This window comes from Myxine glutinosa, chromosome 8 (genome assembly GCF_964187855.1).
Source record: "Myxine glutinosa chromosome 8, kmMyxGlut1.1, whole genome shotgun sequence".
In the NCBI taxonomy this organism is placed as follows: Eukaryota; Metazoa; Chordata; class Myxini; order Myxiniformes; family Myxinidae; genus Myxine; species Myxine glutinosa.
Window position 1 is genome coordinate 21,160,373 of NC_136268.1, and position 22,982 is coordinate 21,183,354.

Here is a 22,982-nt window from a genome sequence, read left to right on the forward strand (position 1 = left end):
GGGCTTTGTCGGGTGCTGCCTATCAGGAGTTGAGATCTCCGATCTCCAATGCTGCAAGACACTCTGGTGATCAGATGCAGTTCCCTGGTGTTTTTCCTCTTCCTGGCTGACGTGCAGAGAACGAGGTCGAATATCAACCCCGTACAGATGGCTACACAGAGCCCACCATGTGGCCAACATTGCCACAAGTAACAGGTTTCATTCTCTCTCTATCTGATCCTCTCCTCTCCTCTCCTCTCTGTCCCATCTTCTTCCTCGAGTGAATGAGATATGGCTACAGTATAAGATAAGGCCTGCGATACATCGCCTACTCTTCACAAAATACCCTGTGGGGTTTTTAACATCCACCAGTTGATGCTAACAGATGGGGTGTCCAGTTTAACACTCAATCGAGGGACAGTACACTTTGTGATGCCATGCAAAAGGAAAATAATGGTTGGGGTGGAGGGGGAGTGGGGTTGTAGGGTCAAGCAATGCACACGACTAAACTTACCACATTATACATGGAGTACGCCAATAAAACGTGAAACAATGCTTGCTGCCTGCAATGAACACAAACAGCACGGCACTATCAGTGAGCCAATGGTGGTACAGCTGTCTTGATAATCCATCACATGGGAGAGAGCCTCACACAAGTGTCAAAAACAAAATTCCCATTGGAAGTTGGTATCGTTAAAGCCCAGTGGGAAATCTTCCACTTGGGAATTGCACAAAATGACGTTCTATTTTGGGTGGGGTGAAGTTTTGGTGTACTGCAAGTCCATCAAGACTCCATCCTGGATGAGTATGTCTTACGACAACCATATGACATCTCACCTGTCAGCACGATGTCAAACAATCCATTCCCACCTCAACCAGCAACAATTTTTTTGCAATTCCCATGAGCAGGATTTTCCAATGTATCCAAACTCAACTAAATTTCCAGGAAGATTTTGTGGGACATTTGCTTAAGATGTTCTTTCAACACTGGATCCTTCATGGTAACACGATATAGGAATGGAACGCTGACTTGATTTCCCAGAAACTACACAGTACGACAAAGTGAGTTGACTAATGGGACCCAAGTTACACTGCAGCATGGAGGATAATTATTCTACATCAAATAAACAAACTAAACATCACTGCTGTGAGATACAAAGCAAGTCCAAAACTAGAAAGCATCTCAAAATGCAAAGCCCGTCCACATCCACTTTTGTACCCAAACTAAACTTGACGAAAATGGATAAAAAATAAACAGGTGAATTATATTAATTCTGCAAAACGGAAGCGGCCGCCGCACGTCTTTCTCAGTCGCACCGTTTATGTGTGAAGAGTGCGCGCCGAATCTGTAACACGGAAGCTACACCCGTTTCTCAGTCGCTATGCACACGCTGCCATGTTACTTCGGAGCCACACGTTTATACAGGAAGAGTTCGTCAGGAGTCGATCTACTCTCTCCTGGTACGTAGAATAAACAGTATTTGTAGAATTTCAACAAAAGCCACATCACTGTTCATATCGGTAAATATTATTCCATCGTGTTTGGAAAAACTGAAAAATTTGGAAAAACAATATAGCCTATTTTACTCCAAGGGGTCCCAGGAATACCCACCCAAAATATTGTTGCGATCGGTTGAGCCGTTCTTGCAGTACCTTCGAACGGACGGACAGACATTTGGCGAATTATAGTAAGATTAATGTTCCCCATTTTAGTATAATAAAGGTTTTTTGAAAATTTGATGACAAAACTCAAATGGTAAATTTAAATTTCAGGTCAATTGGATGAAAATTGATAATTTTAGGTGACGCTGACCTTTGACCTTTTCACCAAATTATTAATTTGCCTTCACATTCTCATAATAAAGCTTTGTTGGAAATTTGACAAAATGCAAATGGTAAATTTAAATTTCAGGTCAATTGGATGAAAATTGATGATTTTAGGTGACGCTGACCTTTAACCTTTTCACTTTTTGACAAAATTATTCATTTGCCTTTTCCATGTTATCATAATAAAGATTTGGTGAAAATTTGATGAAAAACCCAAATGGTAAATGTGTTATGGCCTGGACAGACATAGACAGTCACACAATTGCAAGACCCCATCTCCTGCTGCACGGCCGACGGCCTAAATATCGTGCTCCAGGGCAGCCTACTAAAGATGGCGCCCAAGCCGCCTTAAGTACAGTTTGACAAAGTTATATAACCTTAACATCTTATTGAACCATGCTGATAGTGTCAAAGTTATCCCACCATTCCTGAGTGCATTTGCCAGCACCACCCATGGTATGGATGGAACAAGGCCTATGAGCTCGCCTAGCGTGCCCAACCGGCCTTAATCACAGTTCAGCAAAGTTGTATAAAATTTAACCACGCGTTTATTTTTCTTCCCGAGAATGTGCATTCTGTCCACGATTGTGACTATTAATCCTGTGTTTTATAATTTGGGTAATTTATTCACCCAGTTTATGTTTGTGTTGTTGTCAACGGCAATCCCTCTACTCCTCATAGTGGAGGTTTGTTTGCACATGACAAACATTTATCATGATGTACATAGCATAATGAGATTCTAAGTGAATTAGCTTATTAGCTAATCTACATCCTGGTGAGACTCTGCATTGTAAAATAGCCTGTCGTGTCTTTCTATTGTAATACAACAGTGAAGGATGTTTATGAATTAACTGCATCAGGGAAAGCAAAGGAAAGCTCACTTTACACCGAAACGGTCTCGGAACATAATGTGGTCATTTTGGGTCTCACTATCTGCCATGATCTTTCCTGGGAAAACCACATTTCAAATCTGGCCTCCAAAGCCAGTCGCCGAATGGGCATCCTCCGTCGTGCGAAGTCCTTCCTTGGCACACCTGAGCTCCTCACCACATACAAGGCTTTCATCCACAGCTCAATGGAATACTGCTCTCCCCTCTGGGCTGGTGCTCCTGCCTCACACCTAGCTCGTCTTCACGCTGTTGAAACCAAAGCATTCAGAATCATTGCAATCACCTGCGATGAAGCTAACTCCAAGGGCCTCTCACTCACTCACCGCAGGCAGGTTGGTGGTCTTTCCATCTTCTACCGACTCCTCTCTGGCCTTGCCCCCCCAGCTCTCTCTGGGCTCTGTCCCGCAAATATTCCTACAGGTCGCACAAGATCTGCCTGCAACCCTCTTATGGTTAAACTGCCAAAATCAAGACTCTCTGCTCACCTTCACTCCTTCATCCCTCTTTTCTCCGCCTCTGGAACAAACTCCCTCACTCTCTTCAATCCCACTCCACCCTCCAGGTCTTGAAAACAGCTGTTCACCACCATCTCTTATCTTCCCCCATCCAAAACCTTGATCTTTTCTACCCCAGCTAATTTCACCCCAATTCCACTTTTTTGAAATCCCAACTTCTGTCCTGGAAGTCCTTGGTGTCCTTGTGTTTTATACTTCTCCCCCCCCCCCCACCCCCCTTCCCACGCCTCCTCCCCCCAAGCCCTCTCCCTCCCACACATCTCCCTGCTCTCAAATGTTGTGTGCTCTCAAGTGTTTGTGTGCTTCCCCATCTCTCCCCATCTTGTCTTCCGCTCCCACTTTTTATATATTTTGTTTGTCTGGTTGATTTGTTTGTGAAGTAAATGTCAGTTCTTTCACGAGCCTCGATTCAGTATACAAAAAAAAAAAAAATTTCCTTCGTTCCCTTGTACATCCCTTCCACTAACCTAACTTTTGCCTCTGGGACTCTCATTAATCTCAGTGTCGCCATCACCTCTCTTGGGATAGTGTTGTAGGCCTTCTCCAGATCCACAATTCCCAATGCCAATTTCACCTTGCACCTCCAACCTCTTCTCCACCAGCTGTCTCAGTGGAAACATCCCATCTGTCATTCCCCTACCTTTTTCTAAACCCATGCTGCTCTTCTCCGATCTCCTTCTCCACACTCTTCTTTATCCTCCCATCCAGAACCCTCTCCAGCACCTTCATGACATGACTAGGGAGTGTGATGCCCCTGTACTTTCCCGGATCTTGAACATCCCCCATCCCCTTCCACATTGGCACAATTAACCCTGTCCTCCACTCCTCTGAAAATGACCCATCTCATACATACATTCAACAACCTCTTTGTCCACCTGCAGGGTTCGAAATAAGCGGTGTTCCCGGTGCCGAATGCCAACAAAAACTCCGCCGGGCCACCAAAACCTAGTCCTGGGTGGCCCGTGAGGACACTTGTGTCAAATTATTTGATACATCTTCATCGATGTATTCGGTCGATACTTATCATTATGCAATCTCAATCAACTAAACTTGCCAAGGGGGCTTACAAGTCAGGCAAAGGTTGTAGCGACTTCAAATGCTCCCCTCATGTGGAGTTCCGAAGGTAGAGCCACGCATATTGTCTTTGTAAATGTGTATCGTCTGGCGCTGCTTCCGGTGGTGGTGGGAGAGGGTATTATGAGTGATGCTTCAGAACCTTCAATTGTATCACAACTAAGAGGACTCCCTCCATGCTATTATCACTCGTTTTAGACTCGATTGCAAAAAATCCAGAGGAATTTCCATGTTTTAATGCCGTTTTCCACCTTGGGAAGGTGTATAAATATGTAACAGCTTGAGCGTCGTTGCACGTTATCATGGAATTTTTCGCAGGTCACTTCAAATAGCGAAAGTAATAACAAGAGTAATGATAATAGCATAATAATATTAACATTGCAGTACCATATTGTAAAATAATAATCTAAATAATAATAATAGTAAAAGGATTAGTATTACAAAACGTTAATAGAAAACGTTAATATAGATGACAACAGACACATTAAGGACATTTCCATAAAACAATTAAAAAGAACCATGAAGCTTTTTGTAAAGCCACTTGGCCAAAGAACCAAAAGGTGCTTAAGCCACTTGGCGAGCGCTCTACAACAAGCAGCTTGGTAATGGAACACCCCACTCTCAGGAGAGCCAGGAAACAATATCTCTCCGTTCTCAGGACAGAACTCTCTTATCTGTCTCCCTCTTCCAAATCCTGATGGCATCTGGTCAAATCTGTTTCTGGTGTTTGTTCCCCCTCTATCCCCTCCCTCCTCAAACGGCCACATGGCTAACTCCACACGTGAAAAAGCTGAATGCCTCAACTCTTTGTTTGCCTCTAAATCTTGTGTCCCAAACCCATCCCTCTCTGTACCCACCGTACCCAGTCGTACCCAGCTGCTCCTGGACTCTGTGTCCTTTCCTTCTGACAAGGTGGAAAAGTTTGTGTCAACCCTCGACTCTGATTCTGCAACTGCACCTGACGGCATCAGCCCACGGGTCCTAAAATCCTGTTCTTCCGCTCTTTCACTCCCTCTCTCTGTTCTCTTCACCCTCTCTTTTGCTCAAGGTCATCTGCCATCTGCTTGGAAATCTGCCAACATCACCGCTTTGCACAAAAAAGGTGCAAAAACAGATCCCAGCAACTACAGACCAATCAGCCTTCTCCCAATTATCAGCAAAGTCATGGAATCCATCATTGCTTCAGATATGAAATCTTACCTCTTCTCCAATGGCTTGATCTCTGATCATCAATTTGGTTTCAGACCTGGTCACTCTACTCTGGACATGCTGCTTCTGCTTTCTCAACAATGGATGGAGGTCCTCAATGCCAAACAGGAAATTAGAGCTGTCTCCCTTGACATATCACGTGCCTTTGATACGGTCTGGCACCCCGCTCTGCTCACCAAACTCTCCTCTTTTGGTATCCATGGAAATCTCCACTTATGGCTGGCGGACTTCCTCTCTAGTCGTAGTCAGCGTGTGGCCCTGAATGGGTTTCTCTCATCTCCTCTTCCTGTCCAGGCTGGAGTTCCCCAAGGCAGTGTTCTGGGCCCTGTGCTTTTTCTGGTCTTCATCAATGATCTCTCTGACTCTCTTGAAAAGCCTCTCTATCTCTTTGCTGATGACTCTACTCTCTGTCGCTCCATTCTTCATCCCTCAGATCGGCAGTCTGCAGCCTCCTCACTCTCTGCAGACCTGGACAAAATCACAGACTGGGCAAACAAGTGGAACATGTCTTTCAATCCTGACAAATCTCACACTCTTACGATGTCTCTCCGAAAAGACCGACTGGACAACCCTCCCATCCACTTTCTGAATAATCCTCTCCAAGAAGTTCTGTCACTCAAGCTTTTGGGTCTCACTATCTGCCATGATCTTTCCTGAGAAAACCACATTTCAAATCTGGCCTCCAAAGCCAGTCGCCGACTGGGCATCCTCCGTCGTGCAAAGTCCTTCCTTGGCACACCTGAGCTCCTCACCACATACAAGGCTTTCATCCGCAGCTCAATGGAATACTGCTCTCCCCTCTGGGCTGGTGCTCCTGCCTCACACCTAGCTCGTCTTAACGCTGTTGAAACCAAAGCATTCAGAATCATTGGAATCTCCCGCGATGAAGCTAACTCCAAGGGCCTCTCACTCACTCGCCATAGGCAGGTTGGTGGTCTTTCCGTCTTCTACAGACTCCTCTCTGGCCTTGCCCCCCCAGCTCTCTCTGGGCTCTGTCCCGCAAATATTCCTACAGGTCGCACAAGATCTGCCTGCAACCCTCTTATGGTTAAACTGCCAAAATCAAGACTCTCTGCTCACCTTCACTCCTTCATCCCTCTTTTCTCCCACCTCTGGAACAAACTCCCTCACTCTCTTCAATCCCACTCCACCCTCCAGGTCTTTAAAACAGCTGTTCACCACCATCTCTTATCTTCCACCATCCAAAACCTTGATCTTTTCTATCCCCGCTAATTTCACCCCAATTCTACTTTTTTGAAATACCAACTTCTGTCCTGGAAGTCCTTGTGTTCTATACTTCTCCCACCCCACGCCCCCCCCCTTCCCACGCGTCCTCCCCCGAAGCCCTCTCCCTCCCACACATCTCCCTGCTCTTAAATGTTGTGTGCTCTCAAGTGTTTGTGTGCTTCCCCTTCTCTTGTCTTCCGCTCGCTCTTTTTATATATTTTGTTTGTCTGGTTGATTTGTTTGTGAAGTAAATGTCAGCTCTTTCACGAGCCTCGATTCAGTATACAAAAAATAATAATAATAATAATTTTTTCCTTCGTTCCCTTGTACATCCCTTCCACTAACCTAACTTTTGCCTCTGGGACTCTCATTAATCTCAGTGTCACCATCACCTCTCTTGGGATAGTGTTGTAGGGTAGGCCTTCTCCAGATCCACAAATCCCAATGCCAATTTCACCTTGCACCTCCAACCTCTTCTCCACCAGCTGTCTCAGTGGAAACATCCCATCTGTCGTTCCCCTACCTTTTTCTAAACCCATGCTGCTCTCCACACTCTTCTTTATCCTCCCATCCAGAACCCTCTCCAGCACCTTCATGACATGACTAGGGAGTGTGATGCCCAAAAAAAAACTGTTCACCCTTCTCTTACCTTTCAGTTGCTTTACCTTTTATCTCTTACCTTTTATTTGTCTTTCGACTTTGATGTTCAACATTGAGTGCTATTCTTACGTCCGTGAAGTTAAGGGCGCATTTCATTTTAAATGCTTCCCGATTCAAAGTGTGGATTGTACCATTACAAAAAAGAGGGAGTTGTTGATTGTACAATTACAAAAAAGGGGGGTGCTTATAAAACCTCATTACTGTGCTGTACTACAGTATTAATCACAAAATAATAATTGTATGTGCCCCTTGGTCCCTAACAACTGCACACGCTGCCTTCGCTTCCCCTCCCCTCTCCTCACGCTGCCTTCACTTCCCCTCCCCTCTCCTCACGCTGCCTTCACTTCCCCTCCCCTCTCCTCACGCTGCCTTCACTTCCCCTCCCCTCTCCTCACGCTGCCTTTGCTTCCCCTCCCCTCTCCTCACACTGAATTGGCTTCCCCTCCCCTCTCCTCATGTTGCCGTCACTTCCCCTCCCCTCTCCTCACACTGCCTTGGCTTCTCCTCCCCTCCTCATGCCGCCTTTGCTTCCCTTGCCCTCCCCTCCAGCTGCCTTCCTCCCCTTTCTCCCCCACCTGAATTCCCATCTCCTCACACTGCTTTCCCTTCTCCTCTCCTCACGCTGCCTTCCATTCCCCTCCTCTCCTCACTCACCCCTCATCCCCTTCCTCTCTCTCCCCCACCCATTTCTCCTCCCTTCTCCTCTTCACTCAATCTTCCTTCTCTCCCCTTCTCTCCCCACTACCCTCCTCCCCGCTCTCCCCACTACCCTCCTCCCCGCTCTCTCTGCTACCCTCCTCCCCTGTCTCTTTCTCCCCCTCTTTTAATATTCCCGTCACAAAGCAAGCCTGCGTCACCCTGCAATGCCGGGTACCTTTGCTGCTACTAAATAAATAGCTGACTAATATTTGCGAGTGTGTACTTTGACCTGCACAGTGAGGAGGCGCATGATGTCCAACCCCAACATTCACAATACATAATCACACAAACCAAAATTATGACATAACTTTGCAAACATCCGAAGCCTGAGTTCTCCCACATTATTACTCACAAATTGGAAGAACTTCAACAGGTTCACAGAAAGTTGCTCCTTCATCAATTCTATTTCATCCAACTCCTCCATAAGTTTATTTTTCCACTTACTGTCAAGGGAATTCGGCATAATCTTGTGGTAGAATAAATCTTTATACTATGTAACTAGTTATGAGATTGGTGAGTGAACCAATGAGTGGTTCGTAAGAATGTCAGGAATGTCAGGAATGTACCTCGGAACATGGAACCTGGGAGTCCTTTTGTCCACCTTGTCACGGCCCCGGGCTAGAGCACATTCCTAGGCTTTCACTATTGTGAAGCAAATGTAGCATTGAAGGAATTCCCAGCAGGGGGGAGCGAGCTGGTGCCGGTGAGGCGAGCGGGGATGACGGAGTAACATTTCTGCGGAGAAGAGATTAACATTAGCGCAGGGAGGATTAACACTGCGGTGCCCATAAAAGCGTGAACATTTCCTGGACTCGACACACTTGTCACGAGAATCGCTGCCCAACGGAACGAACGAGTACGGAACGAGAAACAGCGCGAGGAGAGGACCGGCCAAGGAAGAATAACCAACGACTGGAGTACCAATCCGTTTAGCTATTGTAGTCTTTATTGAATTGAAACAAGTGACATTAATTATAATAAATCCTTACTTTATAAAGCTGTTTGGGCGTCTCAAGTCTCCTGAGGCTTAAACATTCTCCTACAATGTCTACACGGGGCGAATGAGCACAAAGGAGAACAAATCAGTCACAGAGTAAATTAAATAGTTCGGAAAACACGATACTCGCACAGTGTTCAAGTATATATACACTATACAGTACTTCAATTTTAACACATGCTTTTAAAGATCGTTAAATACATCCGGAAGTTTAGCGCTGTTGAAGCAGTCTTATTCATTTCCCTTAGACACCACGCTATAGGGATAGAACATGTCCACGTATTGATAAACTGGAGGTTCTCGGACGTACGTATTATGAATGTGATTTATGTTCCACAATGTTCAAGGATATAGTTCAATCGACTATGAATGGATGAGGTGTGTGTGTATGTGTGTGTGTGTGTGTGTGTGTGTGTGTGTGTGTGTGTGTGTGTGTGTGTGTGTGTGTGTGTGTGTGTGTGTGTGTGTGTGTGTGTGTGTGTGTGTGTGTGTGTGTGAGTGTGTGGGGGGGGGGGGGAGGTGGGGCAAATTTTTTTGTGGAGTTCTACTAGAGCTTTCTGATGTGGATTGTGATACACCAAAATGATCGTCATGATAGCCTGAGTTCATAATTAACTACAAATAATCCGGAAAATTCCAATGTTTCTAAACGCGCGCACCATGTTAAGGTGGATAGAGCAGATTAATAGGGCCTCCATGGCATGGTATTCTAATTACAAGATAAACAAGAAAAGGAGCAATCAGAGATTGCAAACCCTCACCAGGAAGTATTTTCAGTGGTTTTTAAGGCTTTTGTATTAAAACAAAAATACGGCGGCCGAACCACGTGACTAATGACGTCATCATTTTTTTTTCTAAACTAATTTATTCCTAGATTATGCTCAAGAAATTTCATCTTGATCGGATTAGTTTTGTACTTGTCAAATTATGACATCATAATGGAGGCACCCATGACATCATCATTAACATATTTTATTCCCCAAGGAGAGTTCTTTACAATGAGCCATGTCTCAATTTTTTTCTATTCAGCGCTTTTGGAGATATGGAGGTGCAAATTTTTTGATTTTTCCAAGATGGCGGCCAAGCCACGTAACCTATGACAAAATTATCATTAAAAAATTCTACAGGTGGAGTTGCAATTCTATGGTGAAAATTTCCTGTCAATCGAACCAACGGTTGCAGAGAAAATCATATTTATTCTGAGCGGACAAACAGACAAACAAACGGACTCAAATGCAATACCCTCTCCTCTGGCGAGGGTAATAAAAACAATGACAACATTAACAAAGCATAATTCATTAATATGAATAACATTAACAACAATAACAACATTAGTATAATTTGATAATAGTAATTATTGGGTAAAATGCAAGGGGCATAGAAAAGGCCCCTTTATATAAGGATATGTGCCATGTGGCAAAGTATAGAAAACAAGGGACATTCCATAGCTTGTAGAAAATGCCAAACAATACAAAACAAGCATTCTGAGTATTGCGCTGCAATACATGTCCCCTACCGGCAGTCTGTCGTCCGGAAAACTGTTGGGGAAATTACCAAAGTTCAAAGTGCCATAACTTTGTCAAAAACGATCGGAATGTCGTGAAGTTCGAACTTGTTCTGGAGCTTAACATGAGGAAACCATGTACCAAGTTTGAAATCATTAGCATTAAGAGTTTAGAAAAAAAAGTCCGGAAAACTGTTCTTTGCATGACGGACTGACAGACTGACAGACTGAGTGCAAACCTATAGTCCCCTCCGATGTACACCGGTAGGGGACTAATAAGGGGCATTCAAAAAAATCTCGTGTGCACGCTGGACTACCCTTGTGTTCTGAGGAGGAACCAAGTAATGCTCTAGAAAAGTTCATTACTTTAGGCTTTATCCATTAGGCCATTGAGCCAGCACGTTAGAAAAAATAAATAAAAATTTGTAAGGTGTATAAAGTGTATATACCAGTAGAAACGGAGAAACAAATTTTCAGTCTCCATATTAAATTTGCATTCAGAGAAACCGTCCCAAAAAAAGGAAGGGGCGCCTCCCTTGATTTCCATACAATTTAAGCAATTTGATGTGGTACAATACTCATAATGACGCTGAAATTCAGGTTTAAGAATAATTACGTTTTAAATACGAACACAATGCATTTGCTCATTGTACAAGATGTTAATTTGTTCATTATTCAAGACGATATAAAAGACTTGAAAGGGTAAGGGGAAAAATATATTCAACCCAGATGGGATTCGAACCCACAACCCCCAGCTTGGGAGTCTGGTGCTTTATCCATTAGGCCATTGGGCCAGCACATTAAATGTGCTGCCAGCACACCAGCAAAGCCAGCACACACCGTCCGTCCGTCCGCCAGCAGTGTGTATATATATTTTATATATTTATTTGTTTATATATTTATATACATTTAATTTTAAAGCAAAAACGATAGCACTTAGGTGGAATTTGTTTCGAAAGCCATTAACCAGACCTATTGCCCGATGTATATTCAGCTAGTCTCAATGTATAGTGTTACATATTTATGTGAAGGTATGTGAATTACCATTCAGGTCTTTGCTTATCCATGTGTAATAGATTAAGGGTTGTTGTGGTTGGAGGGTCAGGAGCCCTTCTGAAAAGAGTCCGGAAACGGAAGTGACCGGAAACGGAAGAGGAAAAGACACGAGGAAGAAAAGCGAGGAGGATTCTTCTTCCTCGCCCCGCTCCGACGAAAGGTGGGATCGACCTGGCGCCGCGTGGAAAAGCGGCGTTCCGAAGCCCGTCCGGCGAGAGGAGTTACCGGGACGTGTACCTACCCGGTGGAGACGTCAAGTTGACGTGGGGCCGTGCATCGACCCCGCGTCTGGCACCGTTCGCGGCACCGTCTAAAAAGATGCGTACGGGTCGCACGTTGGGGCCTAACACGCCTTGCAAGCGGCGTGGGGCTTTTGGCTTGCTTTACCGTACCCACTTCGCGTGGCCACGAGGGGCTGCAGCTGCGGTGCCTGGTACGATACCTGCCCGGTGGAAACACGTCCACCCGGGGTTCGTTCAACCGCCCGAGTGCGGCGACGCCGACCATCATCTTGGTCAGGAGGGGCCCAGAGACATTGTGCGGGACAGAGACCAGAAGGGGGTCGTGAGTACCAACGAGGACACACATATATAAGATGGCCATCTTAATCATATAGGGAATTGATTGTGGATTGGGAATTGTTGATGGTTGTTTGTTATTGATTGCTCGGGGAATATATCCTGGATGGTATCCTGGAAAGTGTATGATATCCTTACCCTTGAAATATATCATTGAACATCAGTTGTCTCTTGGGTGGAATTCATAGGGATTGCGTTGTGAAAGCGCATATATATATACTACTTTCTGGCGAAGTTCCTCTCACGGTCCGGGGGTCACCGAGACCAGGTAGTCACCGAGGGGACCACGTAACAGAATTGGGGGCTCGTCCGGGATTACGATTTGCGGTTTCGCAATTGGGTCTACGTCCGGGATCTGAAATTGTATTTGTATAAAATAATAAAATAATATTTTTATTAATTAAAATTTATTAATTAAGTATTAATTGGTAAATTTTTGGGGGAAATTGGGGTAAAGTCTTGGGTGAAGGTTAACAGGTGGTAACGATAGTCACCATGGCGTTTGTGGCACAGAACTTTGCGGTAACACCGAGTGAGGCACAGTTCCGAGCGTTACTAAAGTCGGACCTCTTGAAATTGGCCAAACATTTTAACTTGGAGGTCCGAACTAATTTGAGGAAGGCAGAGTTGCAGACCACGGTGATATAATCTATGGTGGGATTAGGAACATGGGACGAGTTAGCCTGGGAGTGGCTACCCGAAGAACCAGAAGACGTTGAGCTCCGGAAACTGGAGTTGCAATTACGGAGCCAGGAACGGATCAAAGAAGAAGAAAGGAAAGCAGAAGAGAGGAGAGAAGAGAAACAAGCAGAGGAAAGGAGAGTGGAACGAGAACTCCAGGAAAGGTTAGCAGAAGAAGAAAGGAAAGCAGAAAAGGAAAGAGCAGAAGAAGAAAGGAGAGGGGAACGAGAACTCCAAGAAAGGTTAGAAAGGATGAAAACAAGGGAACTCGAAGCAGAGGAGAGAAAAGCGGAAAGGGAATTAAAGGAACGGGATATGGAGCTTCAGCAAGAAATTAAATTCAAGGAGCTGGAGTTAATGAGAGAACGGGGAGAGGCACCACCCTTGCTGACGGGGTCGACACCTAACCAGAAAACCTGGGATGTGGGCAGACATGTGAGGCTGGTTCCACCGTTCAGTGAAAAGGGAGTCGCGAAATTTTTTCCACACTTTGAGAAAGTGGCTCGACAATTAAACTGGCCGGAGGAGGCCTGGACCATACTCGTGCAAAGTGTGCTGGTGGGAAAAGCTCAAGAGATTTATTTGGCGCTACCAATGGACCAATGTGCAGATTATGAGGTACTGAAGAAGCACATCCTCAAAGCCTATGAGTTGGTTCCGGAAGCTTACAGGCAAAAATTCAGGAATGCCAGGAAGAGGGAGAGTGAGACCCATGTGGAGTTTGCCAGAGTGAAAGAAAACATGTTTGATCGGTGGTGTGAGTCAAAAGGAGTCGGGAAAGACTTCGAAACATTGCGTGACTTGATCCTGGTGGAGGAATTTCAGCAGTGTGTCCACGAGGACATCAAAGTGTACCTGCAGGAAAAGAAAGTACCAAAGTTGTGGGACGCAGCCCCCATGGCAGATGATTATGCCTTAACCCACCGAATAGGGGTCCACGAACCTAACTCCTCGCCTAGATCTCCGCAGGGGAGGTGGGGAACAGCAGGTGCGGAGAACGACAATACATGGCGGCGACCTCGAGAGGATTATGGGGACAACGCGGATACCCCACCTGTTCGAAATCAGAGGGATGCGGGCCCAAGACAAACTTATATTTCAGGGGGCCCAAGGCAGACCACGAGTTTTTCCTCCGGGCCTACTTGCGCTTTTTGCAAGAAACCTGGACACTTGATGTCCAGTTGTTACCGCATGCAAAGGGAAGACCCAGAGCGGAGTCCGACTATTACGACTCCAAATGCAATGGCCATTGTGAGAAATCGCCATCAAAAGGGTTACCAACCATTTATTTCAGAGGGGTTTGTGTCACTGGATGGAGCCTCGACTAACCGGAGACCGGTTAGGATATTGAGGGACACAGGAGCACATCAATCTTTAATGCTTGAAGGCATTTTGCCATGGTCCGAGGAGACGGCAACGGGGGATAGTGTTCGTTTACAGGGGATCGGGGGCGGTGTTAGTGCTCCACTTCATGTCATCCATTTGGAGTCCGAGTTGATGTCAGGACCGGTCTCCGTCGGTTTACAAGCCACACTTCCTGTAGAGGGTGTATCTGTGGTTATCGGGAATGATTTGGCCGGGGTCAAGTTTATGGTAACCTGAGGGTTGGTAAAGAGCCTAGCAGGGAAAATAACACCACACCAGCTCGGGATGGCGACAAAAGTACCAAGTTATTTGTAGGGGGACTGAACTTCAAAACAGAGGAAGAAGTTCTGACCTCTGTCTTCAACAGATATGGGCCGCTGGTGGAAGTGCGGTTGGTAAGAGACAGGGAAACGCAACAGTCAAGAGGGTTCGGCTTTGTCACGTTTGCAAGCCCAAAAGACGCCAGAGAGGCAGAGAAGAATTGGAATGGCAAGGATTTGGAGGGTCGGACCATAACAGTAGGGAAGGCATTTCGTAGGCGTCGAGAGGTCTACAGGAGAGTACCACTGGGCGGTAGTTTTGGTGGTGGCCGCAATCAATATTATTATGGAGGCTCCCTGAGTTACGGCAGCCCCCGAAGGAAGGGTTGGCCAAGTAGTGGCCGAGAAGGAGACCGCTATTCAGGGGACTACAGGGACAAGTGGTCCCACCCTAATTATTAGGGAAGTTCTGAGAAGTTGAAGCACTGAATGCGGCGGAGCCGCCGAGCCAAGATTCCTACACGGATTAACCGTGAACGCCGTTCCTAAAGGCGTCCATGTAGTGAACTTTCATGCACGGACTAACCGTGAACTCCACGTTCCTCAAGGCGCCCATGTAGAGAACTTTCCTGCACGGACTAACCGTGAACTCCACGTTCCTAAAGGCATCCATGTAGTGAATACTCGGCTTGGCCTCCCGGAAAAAGTGCTATCGAGTTGCTTAACTTTGGATCTTTGATCAACCCCTTAACCTTCATTCACAAGAAACTGACGGTCAAAGTCAGAGGGTCATGAGATGGAGTTTGATTTGGCAGGGACAATGTCGTTGCTGGTGCTTAGTCCAGAGGGAGTAATCTGGAGGGGTTGTGGTGAAATTTTGGTTGCTTTATTTTTAAGTGATAACTGTGCCCGGGGGGAACTGATAATGTGGGGGGGTTGAGTTATCTGGTTTGTTTCTCCAAATTGGCCGGCAAAGAAAGTTTTCGCTGGGTTCAAACTTTCTTTCTTGAAGGGGGGAAGTGTTACATATTTATGTGAAGGTATGTGAATTACCATTCAGGTCTTTGCTTATCCATGTGTAATAGATTAAGGGTTGTTGTGGTTGGAGGGTCAGGAGCCCTTCTGAAAAGAGTCCGGAAACGGAAGTGACCGGAAACGGAAGAGGAAAAGACACGAGGAAGAAAAGCGAGGAGGATTCTTCTTCCTCGCCCCGCTCCGACGAAAGGTGGGATCGACCTGGCACCGCGTGGAAAAGCGGCGTTCCGAAGCCCGTCCGGCGAGAGGAGTTACCGGGACGTGTACCTACCCGGTGGAGACGTCAAGTTGACGTGGGGCCGTGCATCGACCCCGCGTCTGGCACCGTTCGCGGCACCATCTAAAAAGACGCGTACGGGTCGCACGTTGGGGCCTAACACGCCTTGCAAGCGGCGTGGGGCTTTTGGCTTGCTTTACCGTACCCACTTCGCGTGGCCACGAGGGGCTGCAGCCGCGGTGCCTGGTACGATACCTGCCCGGTGGAAACACGTCCACCCGGGGTTCGTTCAACCGCCCGAGTGCGGCGACGCCGACCATCATCTTGGTCAGGAGGGGCCCAGAGACATTGTGCGGGACAGAGACCAGAAGGGGGTCGTGAGTACCAACGAGGACACACATATATAAGATGGCCATCTTAATCATATAGGGAATTGATTGTGGATTGGGAATTGTTGATGGTTGTTTGTTATTGATTGCTCGGGGAATATATCCTGGATGGTATCCTGGAAAGTGTATGATATCCTTACCCTTGAAATATATCATTGAACATCAGTTGTCTCTTGGGTGGAATTCACAGGGATTGCGTTGCGAAAGCGCATATATATATACTACTTTCTGGCGAAGTTCCTCTCTCGGTCCGGGGGTCACCGAGACCAGGTAGTCACCGAGGGGACCACGTAACAATAGTCCTTGAGATATGAGCACCAACACATTTTGGGCGGACGGACAGACGGACGGACAGATGGATGGATGGATGGACGGACACCAACATAAGTTCAAGGGTTTTCTAAATACAACTCAAGAATGCATAAACGGACGTTGTTGAAATTTGGAACATATTACTTCAACGTACAATGCATTTACTTCTGAAATGTGCAGCCGATTTCGTCCAGTAGAAGCCGAGAAATTTATTTTCAATCCCCATGTTAAAGCTGAATACATAGAAATGATCCCTTATATAAAGGGAGGGGCGCTTTGCACCTCCCTTTGATAATGAACATATAATCCCACTCCCCCTACCCTGGCCCAAGCACATCTGTGCCTGGTGAAAGGCAAGCTATTGCCCAAGCATTACAGCAGGAAGTTTATGCTACAAGGCTGTAAAGACAAATGAAAATTTGTTCCAATGGACCAACAGGCCCCACTAGTTTAAATAAAGGTTTAAAAGCATATAAATACATTAATTACGTGTCGTACTGATATTTTACCCAGTGTCTATTACATCACCCTATCAAACACGTTACATTAGTCGTTCATGTCTGTTTGTGTCATTTATAACGTCCCTAAAAAAACAGTAAGTTTCCTCTTTGGAATGATTTTCAATTTTTATTTGACTGCCAGACAGGCAGGGTAAAAATATTATCTCACTCCTCTGTGTGCATGCACGATTGGGACGATTTCAAAGCCAATGTATGGTAAAACGGCAAATTTGTCTTCCTATTCATGTTCCGATTCGTGTTCAAAATATAACAATGAATTTAAATAAACGTTCATCGATCATAAACTGATAAGACAGATGGACATGAACCAATTGCTTTTCACTTAAAGTGAGTCGGGTAACAACAGCTTTTCACCAAATAAATCACCGACTGCAATGGAGGTCAAAAAACAACATTGCAGGGAATAGGACATCACCTTGATAGACACAAAGGTTTTAGACAAAATTTTATTTCTTATCCTCACTCGTCTTTTCCCACATCCATACTTGTGAACGTATTACCTTCCACAAGTGAATCTGCAGATGACAAACCTGTGTCAGGTAATAAACCCAAACCCATCAAAATCGGTTTGCACTCTCGTTTGAAAATTTGTGACAAAATACCAAATGTAAACATTTCATATGCACCTGAAGGCAAGACCCGTCGCTTCACTGATGGGAATACTAATCTTACAGATAGAGATCGATTTACATATGCACAACAAACAACAACATGCATTTTAAAGTAGCCGAAAGTAGCCGATGTAGTTTGTAGATTTGTAGTAAAGTAGCCGATCACAGCCACAACTTGCCATCACCTTCGTCTAAATGTTAGCTCTTTCACGAGCCTAGATTCAGTATACAAAAAAAAAAGATTGAAAAAAAAAAAGACCATTTTCCCTGCTAGAGCGGGGGTTAGCCTTGCGGTCCCCATGACAATCTTCTCCATTTTGCCCTATTTTCTGCATCTCTCCTTGTTAACCCCCTTGCCGGCATTTCTTCTTCCACCATCTTTAGCCAAGTATTTTTCGGTTTTCCCCGTCCTCTGCTTCCTTCTACATTCATTTCCATCACTCTTCTCAACCAGTCACTTTCATCCTTCCTCAACACATGACCAAACCATCTCAACCTGTTCCTCTTCACAGCATCAATCACAGGCTCTATTCCCATCATCTTTCGCAATTCATCATTTGTCTTCCTCTCTCTCAACGATACTCCACACATCCACCGAACCATTCGCATTTCCACCCTTTCCAACCTTCGTTGCTGCTCTACGTTCATTACCCATGTCTCGCTCCCATAAATCATAACACTTCTCACACATGCAGCATACACCTTTCCCTTCAGCTTCAACGACACTCCCCTCATCATCAGCACGCCACCCAGTTCCCGAAACTTCTTCCATGCACATCTCACTCGAGCAACCGTTGCCGAGTCTGATCCACCTTCTCCATTCAGCATGTCTCCGAGCTGCCACACTGGTTAATGACCCTCTCAGACCACTACATTTTTGATGAACCCACTCAGCGCACATTGTACATTGAATGGAGTTCACTCCGACACCCTTCCTACACACAGCACAGGGCCACTTCCCAGTTCTTTCCACCTCACCACATGCTTTACCACTTGCCATCACCTTCGTCTTTCCGATATTCACCTTCAGACCTTTTGTCTCCATACATTCCTTCCACTTGTTCATCTTTTCCTTCAGTCCATCCATACTTTCCGCAATCAACACCAGATCATCTGCATACAACTCCCACGGTAAACCCTCCTTTACGTTCTGAGCCAGCACCTCCATCACAGCTACAAATAGTAGTGGACTTAGTACCGACCCCTGATGCACTCCCACCTTCACCTCAAACTCACCACCGTTCCCGTCCTTCGTCCTTACAGCTGTGCGTGCTCTTTTGTACATTGCCATCACTACTCTGATCAACCATTCCTCCACTCCTAACTTCCTCAATGCCCATGTCAATACTTTGCGTGGAACCCTATCGAATGCTTTCTCCAGATCAACAAACCCAAGAAACAACTTCTTCCTCTTCTCCATGTACTTCTCCTGCAACTGCCTCACAATGAAAAGTGCGTCTGTCGTTCCTCTTCCTGGCATGAATCCAAACTGCATTTCGTCGATCTTCACTTTCTTCCTTATCCTCCTCTCCAACACCCTTTCCAATACCTTCATTCCATGCTCCAATAACTTTATCGCTCGATACGAGCCACACTCCAGAGGGTCGCCTTTCCCCTTGTATAGAGGGACGAGGGTACTCAGTTCCCAATCCACTGGAATGCGGCCTTCTTTCACCACCAGATTACAGATCTCTGTCATTCTCTTCACACCCCAACTTCCTGCTGCCTTCAACATATCTCCCACAACTCCCGTCGGCCCTCCCGCTTTTCTACCCTTCATTGCTTTTATCACTTCCTCAACTTCCTTCTCAGTTATCTTCTCTGCCGGTCCTAAAACAGGGTTACTCTCTATGTTGCCATCCCATTCATTCTCTGTATTCAACAGCATTTCCATATATATTTTCCATCTTCCTTTAATTCCATCTGTGTCGACAACGATTTTTCCCACTTCATCCTTCAAGCAACTCACCCCCATCACATCACACCTCTCTTTCGCTATCTGCTTTGCAATCCTGAATACTGCGTTCTGACCCTCTTCCGAATCCAAGCGTTCTCCGAACATTTTCCGACATGCCTCCTGCGCCTTTGCTACCTCTTTCTTTGCAGCCTTCCTGGCTGCCTTATAACTTTCATGCTCTGCTGTTTCTGCTCCCGTACCCTTCGCCTTCTGCCACTCCTTGAACTTCTTCCTCTTCTCGTCAATCCTCTTTCCAACTTCATCATCCCACCACCATGTTTCCGAGTGCCTCGGTGGTCCTTTTGTCCATCCACATACCTCACCAACGGCTCCCAACAGACAAGCTTTCATTGACATCCAACCACTTTCAAGCTCAACCACATCATCCTCGACCCTACTCAGCCTCTCTTTTAATGCCTCCCTTACTGTCACCTCTTTCAACCTCCACACCTTCATTCTCGGTTGGTACTTCACCCGCCGAGCTCTCCTCGCACCTTTCACCCTTACGTCGCAGACAACCAAGTGGTGCTGTGAAACAGCCTCCTCCCCCGGGATCACCTTTGTGTCCCGGAGGTGCCCCCTATCTCGCCTACGCACCATCAGGTAGTCAACGGTTGTCGTCGACCCACCTGACGTGTATGTAACAAGCTTATTATCCTCTTTCTGGAACTGAGTATTACAAATCAACAAATCAGCTCCATCAGCAAACTCCAAAATCCTTTCACCTTCTCCATTTCTCACACCATATCCGTAACCCCCATGAACTCCGTCAAAACCATCCATACTCCTTCCCACATGTCCATTTAGGTCTCCTCCTACCACAACAACTTCCTCATCTTTCACGTTTTCCATCAGCTTCTCTTTCGCACACCAGAACTTGTCCTTTTCTTCATCGCTTCGACCAACCTGCGGAGCATATCCCGAGATGACGTTCACCAAGAGCTTTCCAATCATCATTTTCACCATCATCAACCTATCACTCACTCTAGTCACACTCACCACACTGTCTACAAACTCCTCAGAAAACAGGACACCAACACCATTCACGCCCTCCAGGCACCCTTGCCACACAAACTTGTATTTCTGTCCCTGCCTACCCTTCACCATTCTCACACCACTTCCCTTCCATCTCGTCTCTTGCACACAACATATGTCCACTCTTCTTCTGACCAATACTTCCACCACTTCTCCTGATCTCCCTGTCATTGTCCCTACATTCCATGTCCCAAACCTCAGAAACCGATCTCCACTTCGGGCTGTACCCTGCCCATATGTAGTTGTAATTGTCATGGTTCCCTTTTTGAGGCAATGGATTTACATATGCACGAGAGAGGAATTTTTGAGATCACATGCGTCTTCCCCTCCGTGTAGAACAATGTCTTATCAGTCCACCACCTTTCACGTATGGAGAATACATTGCAGGGGAAGAGGGAAATTCTGCTATTTTTGCTTACGTAATAAATAGATGGCATGGTATTTTCACCGACAGGTTGGAGATGAACACATACGATGAGGAGATCTTTAGTCAACAGACCTTTTGCAGAAACTAGCAGAACTGACTGACGATGACTAGTCCGAGGGTATGTTTGTCTGGCATTGATCATGTTATGGGAATTTCACCACGGAAACAACATTTCAACGATTGCGTCAGAAATCAAATACGGATTAATCACAAACTTGAGATTCAGCCTTTGAACAGGACCAAACAGCAGTGAGACAATCAAGATAATCTTCCATGTCACTGATGAACTGGGAACTATTTATGTTCTGCCAGAACACTGAAAAAAAAGATGGTATGTAAAATGTGTCTACATTCAGCATGTTCTAGAAAGTACTCGATCTGGCAGTAAATTATATCACTATGCAGGTCAGATTGGCACAAGTTGTTGGGGACCTTTCCACAGCAGAAGGTAAATATCACTTGGAGTGTTGGAGTTTTTCGATGCCTCGCTGAAACCTAACCCAAGGAACCAACACTGAAACCATTGGTGGCATTTACTTGGATGAGATGTGTTATGATATGGTGCAAGGACTACCCCAGAGATATGTGAATGATATGTCCTACGTGTGGCACCAGTATCAGGATATCTGTCACAGTAGTGGGCAAGCTATCCATCCAAAGTATTTATCGAGAAGACAGAGCTTCTATAATGACATGAAGAAGATCATTGGCCTCAGGTGCAGCACTGTTCATCTACTGAACCCAACAAAGCCATTGCTGCTGTACCCAAGTGACCTGAAGACCATGGCTGTAGCACATACACTAGAGAGGGTCGCTATGGCAGACTGCTATCTCATCCATCACATCAGATGAAACATGTCCCAATCTCGCTTTGCAGGACATGTCGCTTGCTGCAAAAGATTGTGAATATACTGCTCTGCAATTGCGTGCAGATTTACAAGTTGCACGGGGGAATGATGCAGGATGACATGGAATCGGCAATGACCATGTCACAGAGATAATACCAAACAGCTTCCATCTCTTTTTGTGTGTTCTATTCGGAGGGAATGCTGTACCAGAGGCATGAGATAAGCAAGAAACGACTGACGACTTACAAACGAAAATCTGCAGCGTTGCCCAAGATGTTATTTTCATTGCATCCAATAGTCAGGTTCACGATGTAATTTCGTTGGAATTTTTGGGGGATTTGGAAAACTATATATTTTTGGAAACTATATTGTATAGTCAGTCAGAAAACCAATGTTGCTATTTGCACAGACTCCTGTATGGCGGCCATCTTGGATTTTCAAAATTGCTGCCGTAGAACTAATTTTTCTCAATATCTCGGCTTCTAAATAACATAGAGCTTTGATTCTAACGGCTAAACATACATTTTCAAGGGCCCCGAATCCAATGGTAACAAGTTCGATAAGCTAGACATGACCATAGAGCTCCTATGTGGCGGCCATCTTGGATTTTTCAAACTGGCTGCCGTAAACTTGATGTTTCTCAATATCTCAGCTTCTAAACAACATAAAGCTTTGATTCTAACGGCTAAACATACATTTTCAAGGGCCCCGAATCCAATGGTAACAAGTTCGACAAGCTTGACATGACCATAGAGCTCCTATTGGCGGCCATCTTGGATTTTTCAAACTGGCTGCCGTAAAACTGATGTAACTCACCTTCTAAAGAGCACAGAGCTTTGATTCATCATTGAGTAAAGTCATCATCATCCTCATCATCGCTTTCGTTCATCACATCTTGAGAGTCCTCATCATTTTGGCACTGGATGTCACACTGACAAAGGTCTGTACAAGTCAAGTTGTTTGTTCTGCAGGAACATCTAGATGAAGAACAGTCTGTTTTGCACTGACATCTAACCATTTGAATGATGGCCTTGGGGGCTGGAGGCTCCTCAGTTGTGGTTGGTTTCACTTGTCCATCCGTGTCTTTGTAAAAGCCGTTTTGCAGGGGA

At 45.6% G+C, this 22,982-nt stretch overlaps 2 protein-coding genes across 2 annotated transcripts in view; both read right to left on the reverse strand.

Annotated features, from left to right (window-relative positions):
• LOC137417910 (uncharacterized) overlaps positions 1-2,701 on the reverse strand; it is a 33,074-nt gene extending 30,373 nt beyond the window's left edge. Inside the window, exon 1 of the mRNA XM_078782983.1 lies at positions 2,688-2,701. The gene's annotated coding sequence lies outside the window, so the exon portion shown is untranslated. The remainder of the gene's footprint in view (positions 1-2,687) is intronic.
• The window catches only part of LOC137432037 (anoctamin-7-like), a 213,056-nt gene that overhangs the window by 99,743 nt on the left and 90,331 nt on the right, over positions 1-22,982 (reverse strand). The gene's annotated exons all lie outside the window — the stretch shown is intronic.